Below are 16,977 nucleotides of genomic sequence, written 5' to 3'. Positions count from 1 at the left end.
AAATAATTTTCCAGTTTTACTTATGATAAGCAACTCCATCTCCTCTAGTAAATATCTTATTTGTAAATATTTCCCAGTGATGATTACCTAAATGCTAATCTTGTAAACATTACCTGACGCTCCATTCTGGGAATTTGTCCTAAGCTCCATTGTACAAGCTATCTTTCTAACAGTCTTATTCTTTGTATCTGTGATTGATAGCTTGATTGGCATTTTTTAATATACCCCAGACCCCAGTGATGAATGCTAACAGTCTTAGAACTTTCACATATTTCTAAACTTCTTATTGCATCCACCTTAATGTCTTTCTAGTGACATTTAAAAATTTAATATATTTTAGATTATGTCAGTAATATATTAGCAAAGATTATTAATACAAGTGTGTACCACTATCTTAAAATTTTAAGTATTAAAAATTACAATGTAAAACATATTAAAAAGAAACAATAGAAGATATATATACACCAAAAGACATTCAAAAATGTTTAAAGCAGTACTACTCTTAATAGCTCTAAGTGAGAAATGACCCAAATGCCTAGCACCAAAAGAATGGATAAATTAATGGGCACATATTCATTCAATGAGATGCTGTAGATCAATGAAAGCAATCAGAGAAGTCAATACATAATGACTGAGTATTACAAACACAATAATAGAGAACTGGACACAAGAGTATGATCTCTATTGCTATCTTTTCCATAGAATACAAAAATAGATATAAATTGATTTTAAAGATAAAAATAGTGATTTTGTGGGGAAATTGTAATTATACAGGGGTACAAGGTGGAGTTCTGGTGTATTGATAATTTCTGACTCAATCTGGCTGCTGCTCAATTTTTGAGCAGTTTGTTGAGCAATTTTTGAGCATGGTGTTGCTCAGTTTTTGACCGTTCATGAACTATACATGAGTGACATGCATGTATAGTCGAATAAAAGTTTGAAAATGGAAGGTAATGTCTTATTCAGTTTCTCAACATTTTAAGGCATAAAATGTGCATGATTTATTTTATCTTTTTTCAATAGGATGCTACATATGTGATGTAACTTTTTGTTTTTATCACATAGTCTAGCTAGTTTTCATAAACATAGTCCTTAATTGTTAAGACAGATGAAGGAGGGTGAGAATTAGAATAATGCTTAAAATTAGGTGAGCTGCCAGTGTAAAAACATAGAACAGACAGGATATCCTGTTGTTTGTTTTTGTTTGTTTGTTTGTTTGTTTGTTTTTTTACTTATCTCTCCAAGCAGAGGTGATGAGAATTGGTCTTATTTCCAGCCATGGTCTCAGGGAACCTCTTCATGAAATGCAGAAAAGCTTCAGAAAATTTACTTTCTTTCCAGAAGTACATGAGGACGCCAAAATTTCCTCAAGGCATTCCTCATCTCCGTGTTTCTCAGCATGTAGATCAGAGGCTTGAATATTGGGACAATGATGGTATAAAAAAGAGCAAACATTTTATCTTCTGGGAAAGTTGTGGCTGGTCTGATGTAAGTGAATGACTCAGGTGTGAAAAACAGGGGTACAACAATGATATGAGAACTGCCAGTGGAGAGATCTTTGCTGTGGCTCTCCATGGAATATGCCCTGAAGACGAACAATATAAAAAAGTTAGACAGCATCAAGACAGTAAAAGTCACCAAAACAACTAGGCCTGAAATAGCAATAACTTATCTGAATGCCGAAGAATTGATGCTTTTGAACTGTGGTGTTGGAGAAGACTCTTGAGAGTCCCTTGGACTGCAAGGAGATCCAACCAGTCCATTCTAAAGGAGATCAGTCCTGAGTGTTCATTGGAAGGACTGATACTGAAGCTGAAACTCCAAATTCTTTGGCCACCTCATGTGAACAGTTGACTCGTTGGAAAAGACCCTGATGCTGGGAGGGATTGGGGGCAGAAGGAGAAGGGGATGACCGAGGATGAGATGGCTGAATGGCATCACCAACTCGATTGAGGCGAGTTTGAGTAAACTCCGGGAGTTGGTGATAGATAGGGAGGTCTGGCATGCTGGGATTCATGGGGTCGCAAAGAGTCAGACACGACTGAGAGACTGAACTGGAACTGGAAGAAACCTATCATGCCTGTATTCGAGCAGGCCAGTTTCAGCAAAGGCTACACATCACAGAAGTAGTGATCTATCTCACTGGGGCCACAGAAGGGTTAGAAGATGGTGAGAAGAAACTGACTTGCAGAGTGTATAAATACCCCAGTACAGCAGGCAATGATGATGGCATTATACCTCTGCCTGCTCATGGCGACGGTGTAGTGCAGGGGCTTGCAGATGACCATGTAATGGTCATAGGCCATCCCTGTGAGGATAAAGATCTCAATGCTTCCAAGAAATGCATGCTAAAGAGCTGTGCCATGCAGTTCCTATAGGAAATGATCTTCCTTTCTGCCAGTAAGTCAATTAGCTTAAGTGTCAACAGTAGATGTGGAGCACAGGTCACAGAGTGAAAGGTAATTAAAGAAAAAATACATGCGTTGCTCAATGAGCTGACTGCAGGTGATAGAAATCATGATGAGCACATTTACTATCTAAATAGCAATGTAGCAAAATAAAAATAAGATGAAGCGAAGGATTTCAGTGATCTTGTTTTTGGAAAGTCCCAAAAGAACAAATACAGTGACATTATTGCATTTTTTCCATGATTAGTGTAGATGGACCATATAAATCACCTGCAATAATTCATGAACCAATATTTAGAAATGCTTATTGAGAAGAGTAATGATCCTATGATTTTAAAGGCACTAATTATTAACAGGTTTAATAGGACTCATTTACGTGTCTCTGAATAAAAATCAGGTAATCAAAATACTCTCTAATAAGAATCTGTATTAATATGTACAGATTAATATATTAATGATTTCTGTTAGTTCTTCTAGCAAATTGTGATCAGCATATGTGTTAGTTGACATGAATGTCTTTTATCAATCCACAATAGAGTTTTTAATGCTTCTGAAAAGATGACAGTGATTGGTTAACAATGTTCTCCGTCAAAAACTTTTAAAATAATGAATAATAAAAATAAACTAGGATAAATTCTTTTCAGATGTCTTCATGGTGTTGGCATTTTCATACTATATGTTTTCATAATCAACCTCATACTTGGCTTCTTGATCAATTTCTGTTTAGATTTCCTGTTCAATTCTTCCTATTATTGTTTAAGTTACATTGTTACCTACATGGTGAATAACTGCATTGTAATAGAGATAGAATTTTAAAATAAATAAAATTTGTTTCCATAGCAGAATTTTAAGAGTTTTTGCTAAATTAAAATAAACTAATTTTAGGAATTTGTTTAAAGACAAATTTATTGAGAAGTAGCTTCTGATCAGTCCTCAGATCAGACCAAGGTTATTAGCCAGTAAATAGAAAGGCTGTTCATTTCAATTTGAATAAAATAATAATGTTGAATATACTACTAGCTTGAAGCATTCACTATATACTTCAAATATGTCCTTTATCATGACTAAAGCGTATTTAGGCATTTATATAATTTTAAATTTCTATCAAAAGGAAAATTAGGAATAATCTCAGGAAAGCCAATTCATCAATTTGAATTCATCACGTTTACTAAAAATTTTCCTTGAAGGTTTGCTGTCTTTTTATCGAGAAAGCTACAGCTATGCTTAATTTCTTACCTGACATTCTTCCTTGATTCATCTTCCTCATTGACATAGGAGTACTATGACTAACTTCATATCTTTTAATGTCTTTAAAAATAATGATTACAATCTAATCATTCATTATATTTTTGGGGTATCCCTCATTATATGTCTTAACTAAGACACTAAATTCAGACATAAATTTTGCAGGGTAGTAAATATATTTAATATTTTTCTTTTTTTAAACCCCCAAGAAATATTCTTTAGAATTCAGATTGACTCTGGGTCAATTTTGATTACAGGTGAGAAAGATTTAAAAAAAAAAAAGCATAAAGTAGTGTACACATGGCAAGATGATTGTGTTGAAATAAATGTACACAAAAATAATGTTCAGAGGTTAAATAATTTGTATATAATAACATATCTAATATGCAGCAAACTAAGGTTTATAGCTTAAATTTTCTGACTCCATTGCCTGTTTTGCAATGTTTCAAAAAGGATAAATTAAAAAAAAAGCAAACCAACAAGATAGATTTAACATTAACCCCACTTCACCCAACTCTGAAGTTTGCATAGATTTCTTAAACCTTCTAGATAAAACTATGATGCCTTCTGAATCAATCATTGTTCCATTCTAGTCACAAAAACTTAAATTTAAAAAAAAATGTGTAAATGGAACACAGAACATAGTTAGGCTAAAGTCTCTATGAGAAACCACAAACCAAGTCAGCTCTGAATTGTCATAAATAAGCCACTCAAAAATGTAACAATCATACAGTTCATCTTCTTCTGTAGGAAGCAATTTCATATTATTTCAAGAGTGAGCACTAAGTGCATCTCAACTCTTAACCATGTAAAATAATAGGCAGGAGAATTGTATTTAGGAGCATGTCCTAACGTTGCCACTTCTTATATCTGTTAAGTTGAAAACACCTGGCTCTGTGAAATGAAGAAATTATCTTCTTTGTTCTAATAGTCCTTTCCACTATTATGTCTTTTCAGAATAAAAATTAGCTTAATATTGCTTAATATTTTACTGACCTTCTCCCTTGAGTTATAACAACGTGTACTTTTTATATATATATGCAGTCATCCTGCAGTATTATTTTATGACTTTGATCTTATTTTTCCAGAATCTGTTAATCCACCCTCAGTTTACTCTCAAATCTTCCTTGAATTTCCTTGTCCTTTAATCAAAAAATTTCCTAGGCTATAGAATTCACAATAAAGCATATTTTAAAAGCAACAGTCAATTAATATTTTCTTAACCCAGTAGTTAAAAATATATTGTGAGAAATACCACATGTTTATGGAAACTCCTGGCAAGGAAGAAAAAGACATAATTTACTCATATTTTCCTCAGCACTTATTTTTAATCTATCCTTCTTGTATAGTTCTGTCCTGTCTTCATTGAAATGAGAGTCATCCTTTAACGGCTCAAGTGATTTCCTTTCAAGTTTCCAACTTGAATGCTACTGCTGAGTTTCATTTTCTAATTTCCCCCATCTGTAAATAAATAGTACAACATTTACATAATCTTAGTAACTACTGTTCCCTAAACACCATCAAATCAAATAAATAATGGGGGTTTATTCCACAGAAAAAAGCTTGAGGGTAAGAAGAGTATTATTTTATCCAAAACTAGTCAAATGGAGTTTTATAGATTCTGTGTTTATATTACAACATCATTCCTTAGGGGTTTAGGCAAAAATTCTGTAAAGTTTTAAGTAAACTTTATATCCTAAAGGTACCTATATTTCTTCCCAAAAGGTTGCTTACTTAGTTCAAGTTAATTATGTATATTGGGTTTCCCAGGTGGCTCAGTGGTAAAGAATCCACCTGCCAATGCAGGAGATGTAGGTTTGATTTCTCCATAAGGTAGATCCCCTGGAGAAGGAAATGAAAACCCAGTCCAGAATTCTTGCCTGGAAATCCCATGGAAAGAGGAGCTTAACAGGCTACAGTCCATGGGGTCGCAAAGATTCAGGCATGGCTTAGTGACTAAACAGCAAAAATAATTATGTGTATGTTACCAAATAATCCACTCACCAGTGTCCTTTTAGATCTAAGTTATCAGAGCAACTTATAGAACAACTTATAGAGCAACTTATAGTTATCACGTTATAGAAGTGGACTATAAATGCCCTGCAAAAGAGGTAAACCTGCAGCAAGTTAGAATCCCTTAATGACTGAGATCTGTTATGTATGCAATTCGAGTTTCTTTTCTCCTTGCTGTTACATGAGGAAACCTGTAGTCAGACCTTCTGTTAAGAAATAATTTTCATCCATCCTCATGTAGTGTTTTAATCTTTGTCTCCAGAGGGGCAAAATGAATGTTCTTTAATGTACTTCCAGTTAAGATGAATTTTTCTGGAAAATACACATATATAGTACTTTCTTTCATATCTTTCTAGGTTTCAAAAACTTATTAGACTAATTTGTCAACAGTGGAGTTGAGCGTTGTGTAATTTTGCTCTCATAATTTTTCAACAGCTTTTCCTCTTTTTACATCTATATACAAAACTAATGCTTGCTTCTGCTCTGCTCTGTGAGCCTCATTAATAATAGCAAATATTTACCATCTGTAAAGTACGAGCCAACTGATGAGATTTAGCTTATTAATCTTTATATCAACCCTAAGAGATAGATAATGCTTATCAGCTCCATTGCACAGATGAAGAAACTGGGGTGTAGAAAAGTATTTTAAGAAGTGATCCTCAAGAGATAGAAGTTACAGTAGTCTTTGATGATGATGATACAGAAAGCACTAAACCTAACTTTCCTCTTATTTTTTTCTTTTTTCATTATAGCATTCATTTTAATATAGTAGTGACTTAATTACTATAATCCAGATGATTTTTAGGCATATAAGCCTGATCACATCATCTCAAAATCCAACAAAATTAACTACATTTTCAATTCAATTTTTTTGTAAGTAGAATTGGTGTTTGTTTAGTAGCCATTTTTAATCTAGAAGTCCTATTTATGTCACTTTATAAAACAGTACTGGTGGAATAATTAATCTGTGAAATAATTTATTGTTCTCTGATTCCACATATATCTCATCTAGCTGTCCCTCACCCCACCTTTTTTGTTGTTGTTGTTAAGATGCAGAGAAGGCAATGGCAACCCACTCCAGTATTCTTGCCTGGAGAATCCCAGGGACAGGGGGAGCCTGGTGGGCTGCCGTCTATGAGGTCACAGAGTCAGACACGACTGAAGTGACTTAGCAGCAGCAGCAACAGTTGTTACGATGTGATTAGAATGTTTAACACTAAGCTCTTCTTACAGCATTTTTCATCTTTATATCCCTCAGCATACAGATAAAGAAATTGAACATAGGAGCAATAATGATGCAGAGAGAGAATACTAAATGAAACATGGTATGCTGGACTGAATATAAAGAAAATGTGAATGTAATTGCTACATCAAAGAGATATATGATTCCCATTCTCACTGCAGCATTATTCACAATAACCACAACATGAAACTACCTAAGTGTCCACTGTCAGAGGAATGGATAAAGAAAATGTGATATATGCATGTATGTGTATATGCATATACAAGAGAAAGAAATGTTACCATTTTAATGACATAGATGGAACTTGAGAGCATTATAATAAAAGAAGTAAGACAGACACAGAAAGACAAATATAATTTTACTTATATGTGAAATCTTAACAAAAAAAAGAAAGAAAGAAAAGCAAACAAACCTGAATTCATAGATTCAGAGAATAGATTACTGATTGCCAGAGATGGGTGGAAGGGGCATGACAAAATGTGTGAAGAGAGTCAAAAGGTCCAAAGTTGCAGTTATCAAATTTATTTATAAAATAGATAAATCCTTCCTGGATATGTGATGTATAGAATGATGGTTTTAGTTAATAATACTATATTTTACATTTGCAAGTTGCTAAGAAAGTAAATATTGGACATTACTATAACAAGAAAAAATTTCAAATTTGTCAGGTGATGAATCGAAATGGCTTATTTTGGTGATCACTTATATATATATATATTATATATATATATATATAATGTTATGCACTAAAAATTAATTATGTAGTTATATGTCAATATGCTTCAATTTGAAAAATACTGTCAACCTATTACTCCTGACAGACACTACAAGAAGTACTAAGTAATTTCTGTAAAATGTTTTTGTAAAGACTCAAGTCTCATTTAGTGGAATTTGTGTTTAAAATTGTATCAGGAAATGTTTTTAGTGCTAGGTCAATACTGTTTCAAATAAGAATTTTGATCACTAATAATGCTCTATAAATATAAATTCATACTATTAAGGGAAATATGACAATGAAAACAATTAATTACCTTTTAAAGATGGCAACAAAGGTCCATCCAGCCAAGGCTGTGGTTTTTCCAGTAGTCATTATGGATGTGAGAGTTGGACTGTAAAGAAAATTGAGCACTGAAAAATTAATGCTTTTGAAGTATGGTGTTTGAGAAGATTTTTGAGAGTCTTTTGGACTGCAAGTAGATCCAATTAGCCCATCCTAAAAGAAATCAAACCTGAATATTCATTGGAAGGACTGGTGCTGAAGCTGAAACTCCAATAGTTTGGCCACTTGTTGTGAAGAACTGACTCATTTGAAAAGACCCTGATGCTGGGAAAGATTGGGGGTGGGAGAAGGGGATATCAGAGGACAGGATGGTTGGATGGCATCACTGACTCAATGGACATGAGTTTGAGCAAACTCTGGGAGTTGGTGATGGACAGGGAGGCCTGGCGTGCTGCAGTCCATGGGTTTGCAAAGAGTCTGACATGACTGAGGGTCTGAACTGAGCTGAACAGATAGTCCTTTGAAATAATTCTATTAATTAACTCAACTTCTATTTCACTGTTACTGACAGTTTTGTTTGGTTCTGTTCAGCTTAGTAAGCATCATGCTAAGTCGCTTCAGTCTTGTCCGACTCTATGTGACTCCATAGATGGCAGCACACCAGGCTCCGCTGTCCCTGGGATTCTCCAGGCAAGAAAACTGGAGTGGGCTGCCATTTCTTTCTCGAATGCATGAAAGTGAAAAGTAAGCATCATTGAACATGACTAAAATTAAATTTGGCGATTAAAAAAAAAAAAAAACAATAACATAATTTCCCTAGTGGTACAGTGGATAGGAATCTGCCTGCCAAGGCAGGGTACCTGGGTTCAGTCCTTGGTATGGGAAGATTTCACATGCTGCAGAGCAATCAAAGTCCCTATTCTATGACTATTGAACCCACAAGCCCCAGAGCTAGTGCTATAGAGCAAGAGAAGCGACCACAATCAGAAGCCTGTGCACCCCAGCAAAGAGTAGCCATACTTACCATAACTGGAGAAAGCCAGGATGCAGCAGTGAAGACCCAGTGCAGCAAAGTAAAAAAATCATTGAAAATTTAAAAATATAGTAATGACAACAATAACACTTTCCTTAAACATTCTTGGATTTGAGATTGTTTATTTTTATTTAGTTGTTGTTGCCGGCCACACTGCCAGTTTCAGGAATCTTTGTTCTCTGACCAGTGATTGAACTCAGGGACCCGACAGTGAAAATGCTGAGTATTAACCACTGGACTGCCAGTTTTGCCATTGTTTAATCACTAAGTCATTGGACTCTGTAGCCTCATGGACTGTAGCCCGCCAGGCTCCTCTGTCCATGAAATTTCCTAGGTAAGACTACTGGAGTGGGTTGCCATTTCCTTCTCTAGGGGTTCTTCCCAACCAACCCAGAGACTGAATCTGCATCTCCTGTTTGGCAGGTGGATTCTTTACCAGTGAGCCACCAGGGAATTCCCAAATCTGGAGATAATTTGATTATTTATTAGGAATTTTGGGGATGCTAAGTTGTGCAGTTCCTCTCTGCTTTAAAAACTAATAGTTAATGTTACCTTTGTTATCATTTTTTCCATCCTTTATAATTCCCTGTGGGCTTCCCCAGTGCTGCCGTTGGTAAAGAACCTGCTTGCCAATGCAGGAGATGCAAGAGACACAAGTTGATCCCTGAGTTGGTAAGTCCTCTGGAGGAGGGCATGGCAACTCATTCTACTATTCTTGCCTGGAGAATCCCATAGACAAAGGAGCCTGGTCAACTATAGTCTATATGGTCGCAAAGAATCAGACACAACTGAAGCAACTTAGCACACACATGCATACTTCCTTATATAGCATCTTTAGAATGATTGTGACTCTTGGAATTTTTACTTTTTATACAATTTTAAAGGTTACTTTCATTTACAAAGTCATGGCTATATTCTCCATCTTTTACAATACATCCCTTAACCTATCTTGCACCCAATAGTTTATACATCCCATTCCTTCACCCTTATTTTGCCATCCCCCAAAAAACTATTAGTTTTCTCTCTATATCTGTGAGTCTACTTTTTTATGCTATATTCACTAGTTTGTCATAGCTTTTAGATTTCACATTTAAGATATATCATAGAGTATTTATCTTTCTCTGTCTGATTTATTTCACTTAGCATAACGCCCTCCAGGTCTATCCATGTTCCTGAAAGTGGTAATATATATCATTCTCTTTTTATGACTGAGTAGTATTCCTCTGTGTGTGTGTGTGTGTGTGTGTGTGCGCGCGCGCGCACGCGCACACATGCATCACGTCTTCTTTATCAATTCATCTGGTAATAGACACTTAGGCTGCTTCCTTGGAAATTATAATAATGCTGCTATTGAACACTGTTGTTGTTGTTCAGTTGCTAAGTCATGTCCAAGTATTTGCAACCATGTGAAATTCAGCACACCAGGCTTTCCTGTCCTTCACTGTCTCCCAGAGTTTGCTCAAATTCATGTCCATTGAGTCAGTGATGCCATCCAATCACCTCATCCTCTGGTGTCCACTTCTACTCCTGCCTTTAATCTTTCCCAGTATTAGGGTCTTTGCCAATGAGCTGGCTCTTCATATCACATTCACATAGCCAAAGTATCGGTGCTTCAGCATCAGGGTTGATCTCATGTAGAATTGACTGGTTTGATCTTCTTGCTGTGCAAGGGACTCTCAAGAGTCTTCTCCAACACCATATTTCAAAAGTATCAATTCATCAGCGTTCAGCTTTCTTTGGAAAAGCTATAGCTTTGACTATATGGGTCATTGTTGGCAAAGTGATGTCTCTGCTTTTTAATAAGTTGTCTAAGTTGGTCATAGCTTTTCTTCCAGGGAGCAAGCATCTTTTAATTACATTTCATTGAAAAATGAGGTGAATATACTTTTTTTCAATTAGTGTGTGTGATTTCTTATATATATATATATGGCAAGTATCCTTTAATTTCATGGCTGCAGTCACCATTGCAGTGATTTTGGAGCCCAAGAAAATAAAATCTGTCAGTGTTTTCCATATACATATACATATACATATACATATACATATACATATATATGTATATATGTATATATGCATATGTATATATTTATATATATGGATAATTGCTGGATCGTATGGTAGTTTTATTTTTAGTTTTACTGCATTTATACATTCTAAAGTATTTTCAATACTTTATTTTCCTTTTCATAAAAACCTGTTAGTGTTTTCTCTCTAATGGTATTTGCCATTCCTTTTTTTTTTTTTTTTAAGATCGTTATTTAAACCCTATTAAGCATGCTCAAATGACTTTCATAAAATTCTTTTCTGGTTTATCTATAAAAACTTTCTCAGAATTCTCTTCTTCATTCTAGTTTCAAGATAAGTTGATGTATCTATTTGACATAATGTATATTTTTAACTAATGAATTTTACTTTGTAAGGCAGTTTTAGTTTTAGTTTGTAAGGCTATTTAGCAAAACCATATACCCCTATCCTCACACAAGGACTACCTCTCCCACCAGAGGGGTATATTTTTACATTCAAAGGAATCCACATTGACACAACTTCATCACACAAAATTCACAGTTTACGTTAGGGTTCATTATAGGTTTTATACAGTTTATGGGTTTTGACATACATCATGACATTAGCTTAGACACAAAATATATCGTGGAAAATGCTGGCCTGGATGAAGCACAAGCTGGAATCAAGAATGCTGGGAGAAATATCAGTAACCTCAGATACGCAGATGACACCACCCTTATGGCAGAAAGCAAAGAGAAACTAAAGAATTTCCTGATGAAGGTGAAAGAGAAGAGTGAAAAAGTTGGCAAAAAATGAAGATCATGGCATCTGGCCCCATCATGGCAAATAGATCGGGAAACAGTGAGAGACTTTATTTTCTTGGGCTCAAAAATCAATGCAGATGGTGGCTGCAGGAATGAAATTAAAAGAGGCTTACTCCTTGGAAGGAAAGGTTATGACCAACCTAGACAGCATATTAAAAAGCAGAGACATTACTTTGCCAACAAAGGTCTGTCTAGTCAAGGCTATGATTTTTCCCGAAGTCATGTATGGATGTGAGAGTCGGACTATAAAGAAAGGTAACCGCCAAAGAATTGATGTTTTTGAACTGTGGTGTTGGAGAAGACTCTTGAGAGTCCCTTGGACTGCAGGGAGATCTAACTAGTCCATCCTAAAGAAAATCAGTCCTGGGTGTTCATTGGAAGGACTGATGTTGAGGCTGTAACTCGAATACTTTGGCCACCTGATGTGAAAAGCTGACTCATTGGAAAAGACCCTGATGCTGGGAAAGATTGAGGGCAGGTGGAAAAGGGGACGATAGAGGATGAGATAGTTGGATGGCATCACCGACTCAATGGACATGAGTTTGGGTAAACTCTTGGAGTTGTTGATGGACAGGGAAGCCTGGCATGCTGTAGTTCATGGGGTCACAAACAGTCTGACATGACTGAGCAACTGAACTGAATGCATTTCAGTTTACTGTAGTGATGAATAGTATTCAATTGTCTAGAAGTACCACAGTTTATCTATCCATCTACAGAAGGTCATCCTAGTTACCTACAAGATTTGAAAATTAACAATAAAGTTGCCATTAATATCCATGTACTACAAAAAATGCACTCATTTGTTTCTTTTATTGATTTTAATTGGATATTATTTGTCTTTTGCTAGCTTTTCCCCCCTCATTGTAGTATGAAAGATCTTTGAGCGCCAATCCAATCATGAGCCAATTACTTATCATTTTAGACAATTAAGGGTTTGTTAACACCTACAGTTTTTTTATTAATCATTTCTGTAATTTTATGGGAAATGCTTTATATTCTGATCTATAGGTGGAAAATATTAATTGTGGTTTTAATCTTCCTGAATTACTGATTCTTAGTTTGTCTTTACTAGATTTTATTATTTTTTAATGTGAAGTCAAGTGACCATTTGGAAGCAAGTTAAAACAGAGTCTGCTGTACTGATCTTTTGTTATATTACTGATTTCTGAGTGCTAATAAAAGATATGCATGTGAATATTTTTTCACAAATCTATGGATATAATTTTATCTCATATTTCAACTTTTCTACTGCCATATAATATGAGCCATCATATGGTCTGGTCCATAAGCCCAGAGTTTTTAAAATAAGCATAATTTAAAATATTTTAATCTTAATAGTCAAGGATCAATATAGAATTGTTTTATTTGTTTTGAGCCAGTTTTTTTTTTTTTTTCCCCTTGCAGGTAACTATGTCTAAACCACCATAAAACTGCAAAAACTGATCAAACTTCCAGCTATTTTGGTATGCACAAATTTAGTACTGGTTTTGATTTTAAGTTTCTAAACTTCTGTTCTCAATAATTCCATTCAAATGATGGTAGAATATAAAATCTATGAAATCCCTTTTCTTTTATAAAAATTGCTTACATACAAGCTTCTTCACATTAATCGTGTGCTTTCTTTGAAAATAAGCTTTGAAAAAAAAAAAAAAGAAAATAAGCTTTGACACCAAATTTTCCTCATAGCATTTTTCATCTCAGTATTTCTCAGTGTATAGATTAAAGGATTGAACATAGGGGCAATGATAGTGTAAAATAGTGCAAATACCTTATCCTCAGTGTAAGGTAAGAGGTCTAAGGTCTAAGGTAACCAAAGTTTGAAGGTCCAAAAAATTAGATGACTACTGTAATATGAGACCCACAAGTAGAGAAGGCTTTGCATCTTCCCTCAGCTGAGTAATTTCTTAAGGTGAATAATATGATGACATAAGAAACTAATAAGACAATAAAATTAAATAAGGAAACCATTCCTGAATTGACAACCAGAAGGACACCAGTGATGTAGGTATCAGCACAAGCAATTTTAAACATAGGAAAGATATCACAAAAGTAGTGATTATTTTCATTAGAACCACAAAAGGCAACTAGATTATCATTGATAATTGAGGAAAAAAATGGACAGCCCCACCAGGCCAAGTAGCCAAGACTAGAAGATTACATTTTATCCTGTCCATGATAATCATATAATGAAAAGGTTTACAAATGGCAATGCAGCAATCAAAAGCCATGGCAGTAAGAATGAAGACCTCAATACTGCCAGAAAAATGCATTGTAAAAATCTGTAACATGCAATTATCATAAGAAATGTTTTTTGTCCCCCCTAGTAGATCACCAATTAGTTTGGTTATAATACTAGAGGTATAGCAAATGTCTATGAATGATAAGTGACTGAAGAAATACTACATTGGTTGGTTAAAAAGAGGATTGCCTAAAATGGACACAAGGATCAGAAGATTCCCTACCAACAGGATAACATAGCAGAATAAAAAGAGCACAAAGCAAAATGTTTGTATATTCTGGTCATAAGAAAGTCCCAGGAAGATGAATTCGGAGATGTTTCTCTGGTTTTCTATATATGTGAGTTTGTTATATATTATATACAAATGAATTAGGTATCTGAAAAAAAAAATCAGAACAAACAAAACATAAATTTGGTGAAAATTAACAATATGAACACAAAATTATAAACTTTACTAAAAACTAGTTTGTCATTAATGTAATATTATTCTCAACTTATTGAATTAAGCTGCTTTATTTTTAATTGCTTTTTATTTTATAAACCTACTGTGGACAATTTTTGTAATTGAAATAATTATTTTACTGAATTTTATCTTTTCAGTAATGATTTTAAACATTTAAATAATATTTTGAAAATCGAAACATATTTGACTATCAATTATATTATCTAGCTAACAAGATTTTTAATTGACCAAAGTAAAAAAGTGCTTTTCCACATATTTTAAATATATATATATATCAAATACATAAAATTGACCTTCCTTTTTCTAATATATTTGTCCAAATTTTCTGAATTATCTGGGACTGACTCATCAGGAAATGCAAATGTATTTAAGCATCCCAACCTAAACTGGAAAATTCTTACAGAGTGTGCTGTTTATGGCTTATATGAGAAAATGTTGCAAATGAATCATGCTAAACCAGAGTGATTGTTATAATATTAGAAAGTAAAGAATGTTTGAGCACTACTCAGCAAAAGAAAGAATGCATTTAATGATGGATATTGTGAAAAAATTAAGAAATCAATTTATCCTATTTATAATTCAAGTGAAAGGCAATTAAAAATATTACTGTCATTGAAGTTTGTGATGGCAATCATTAAAACATAGATGAAATAAACTATCCACATATATTTGAATTTAGCATATGCCATGACTTTCGCTAGAAATTGGTTATGTTTTATTTACAATCTAAAAAACTGTTGTAAATAAAAAGAGATAATACAGAAGACAACTTTGGACAAACTTTGTGGTCGGATACACATGGTGGTATTTGAGGCATTGATATTAATAAATTAATTAATTCATAGTTATACATATTATGTAACTAACACAAATGTTAAAGACATTAAACTGAGCAAAATAAAGGCTAGAGACAATGCACCATGAGTGTCTCACCCATTGATGATGAATCAGCTGTCCTAAGTAGGTTTGCAAAAGCTAGTACACCTACCTTAGTCTGCATCTGATGTTACAAACAAATCTGTGCCCCAGATGTCTACAAAGAATTCTTTCATAGCAAGGATATATTGAAACCATCAACTCTACTTGAAGAAGGAATTCATAGGCCTAGACCCCATCTTAGGCCTGTTCTTGCTGATCAATCTCAGCCACCTCGCCAATGAACTCTGGACTCTGCTTAGTACCTATGGAAACTACAATAGAAGGATAAGACCCTCTCTGGACAGGGGAATCTTGAAGATCACATCCAGGTTACTCATTGCCTAAGAGAAAACATACTCTAATCACCCTTGCCTCCGGACAGGTCATAAATGCTTTCTGTATCTGTTGGAGTGTAACCTCAGGCTTATTAATTATTAAATGTTTGAACACCTAACAGTTGATAACATTTGAATAATGGGGTTATTGCGATTGTATTTACCCTTTTGTTTAATGTAAGTCCCAAGGAAATTGAGGTGGTGGGTTCGGATATGTACACATGGGGTATAAAAGATTTTCACTAATGCTGGCCAGAGTCCTTGGCCAAGAGGAGACTCTGCCCTGGGCTCTCTGGTGTAATAAACTGCACTCCACTATCTGCATTGTCCTTCTGAGTGAGCTTGTTTCCCAGAAAGCATGGCTATAACATATTAACTGTCAAAATCAATACCTATGTGTTTTACAGTCTTGGAAACTCTTATACATGCCATAGAATTAACAGGCAGACATTTAAAATATCTGTAATGTGGAACATCAACTCTATTTTAAACTATTCAAAAGTCTAAATTTTCAAAGGAGACATTTTCAGTTTGTTTCTACTTTAAGGATAATTATCAACCACAGAATGTTTTCCAGTTAAACTTAACTAATGATAATTGAAAATTTTTATGTGAGATAGCAACATGGCTATAAACAAACAAATTTTTATGTGGGATAGCAACAGCTGCTACTGAACCTGCACACCATAGTGAGGGATACTTGTGTGCCTCAATGAAAAGATCCTGAATGCTGCAGCAAAGTTTACACTGACAAAAATAAGATCTGATGTGGCCAAATAAAAAGATAGAAATAAAAATCAACTCTCAAATTTAAAACAAACAAACAACAACAACAACAAAACAGAATCTAACTAACTTCTCAATGTTGGAGAATAATATAATTACATAAGGAACAAATAAGAGAACAAAGGTAGCTAAAGGGAAGCCATTCCTGAAGGAACAACCACTATGAATGTTCAGAGACAAATGTTCTGATTATTCCTCATCCGGGGCTTCAAGTCATGCTTGAGAGCTGAGAGAAATGCAGGAAAACAGTGAAAGCACTCTTGAATTCTTATCTGAGTAGAAAAAAAAATGCATGGTGATGAGTTATTAGACACCAATTTGTTTTCTGAATATTTACATGTGTAAAGAGAATGGGATAGTTAATGCAAACATGTATTCCATACACTTTTTTTTTTTTTAATTTACTGGAAATTTTTCCAGTAGTCATGTATGGGTGTGAGAGTTGACCCGTAAAGAAGTCTGAACA

The 16,977-nt window shown here is 34.4% G+C and overlaps 2 pseudogenes; both read right to left on the bottom strand.

The window, feature by feature from the left end:
- Window positions 1-1,326: 1,326 nt before the first annotated feature.
- On the bottom strand, window positions 1,327-2,519 carry LOC138442851 (olfactory receptor 4P4-like; annotated as a pseudogene).
- Window positions 2,520-13,370: 10,851 nt separating this feature from the next.
- Window positions 13,371-15,587, bottom strand: LOC138442850 (olfactory receptor 4P4-like; annotated as a pseudogene).
- Between the last annotated feature and the right edge of the window lie 1,390 nt (window positions 15,588-16,977).

Source organism: Ovis canadensis, chromosome 6 (assembly GCF_042477335.2).
Source record: "Ovis canadensis isolate MfBH-ARS-UI-01 breed Bighorn chromosome 6, ARS-UI_OviCan_v2, whole genome shotgun sequence".
In the NCBI taxonomy this organism is placed as follows: Eukaryota; Metazoa; Chordata; class Mammalia; order Artiodactyla; family Bovidae; genus Ovis; species Ovis canadensis.
Note: the sequence above shows the minus strand (reverse complement) of the source record. Positions and strands in the feature narration are given on the sequence as shown.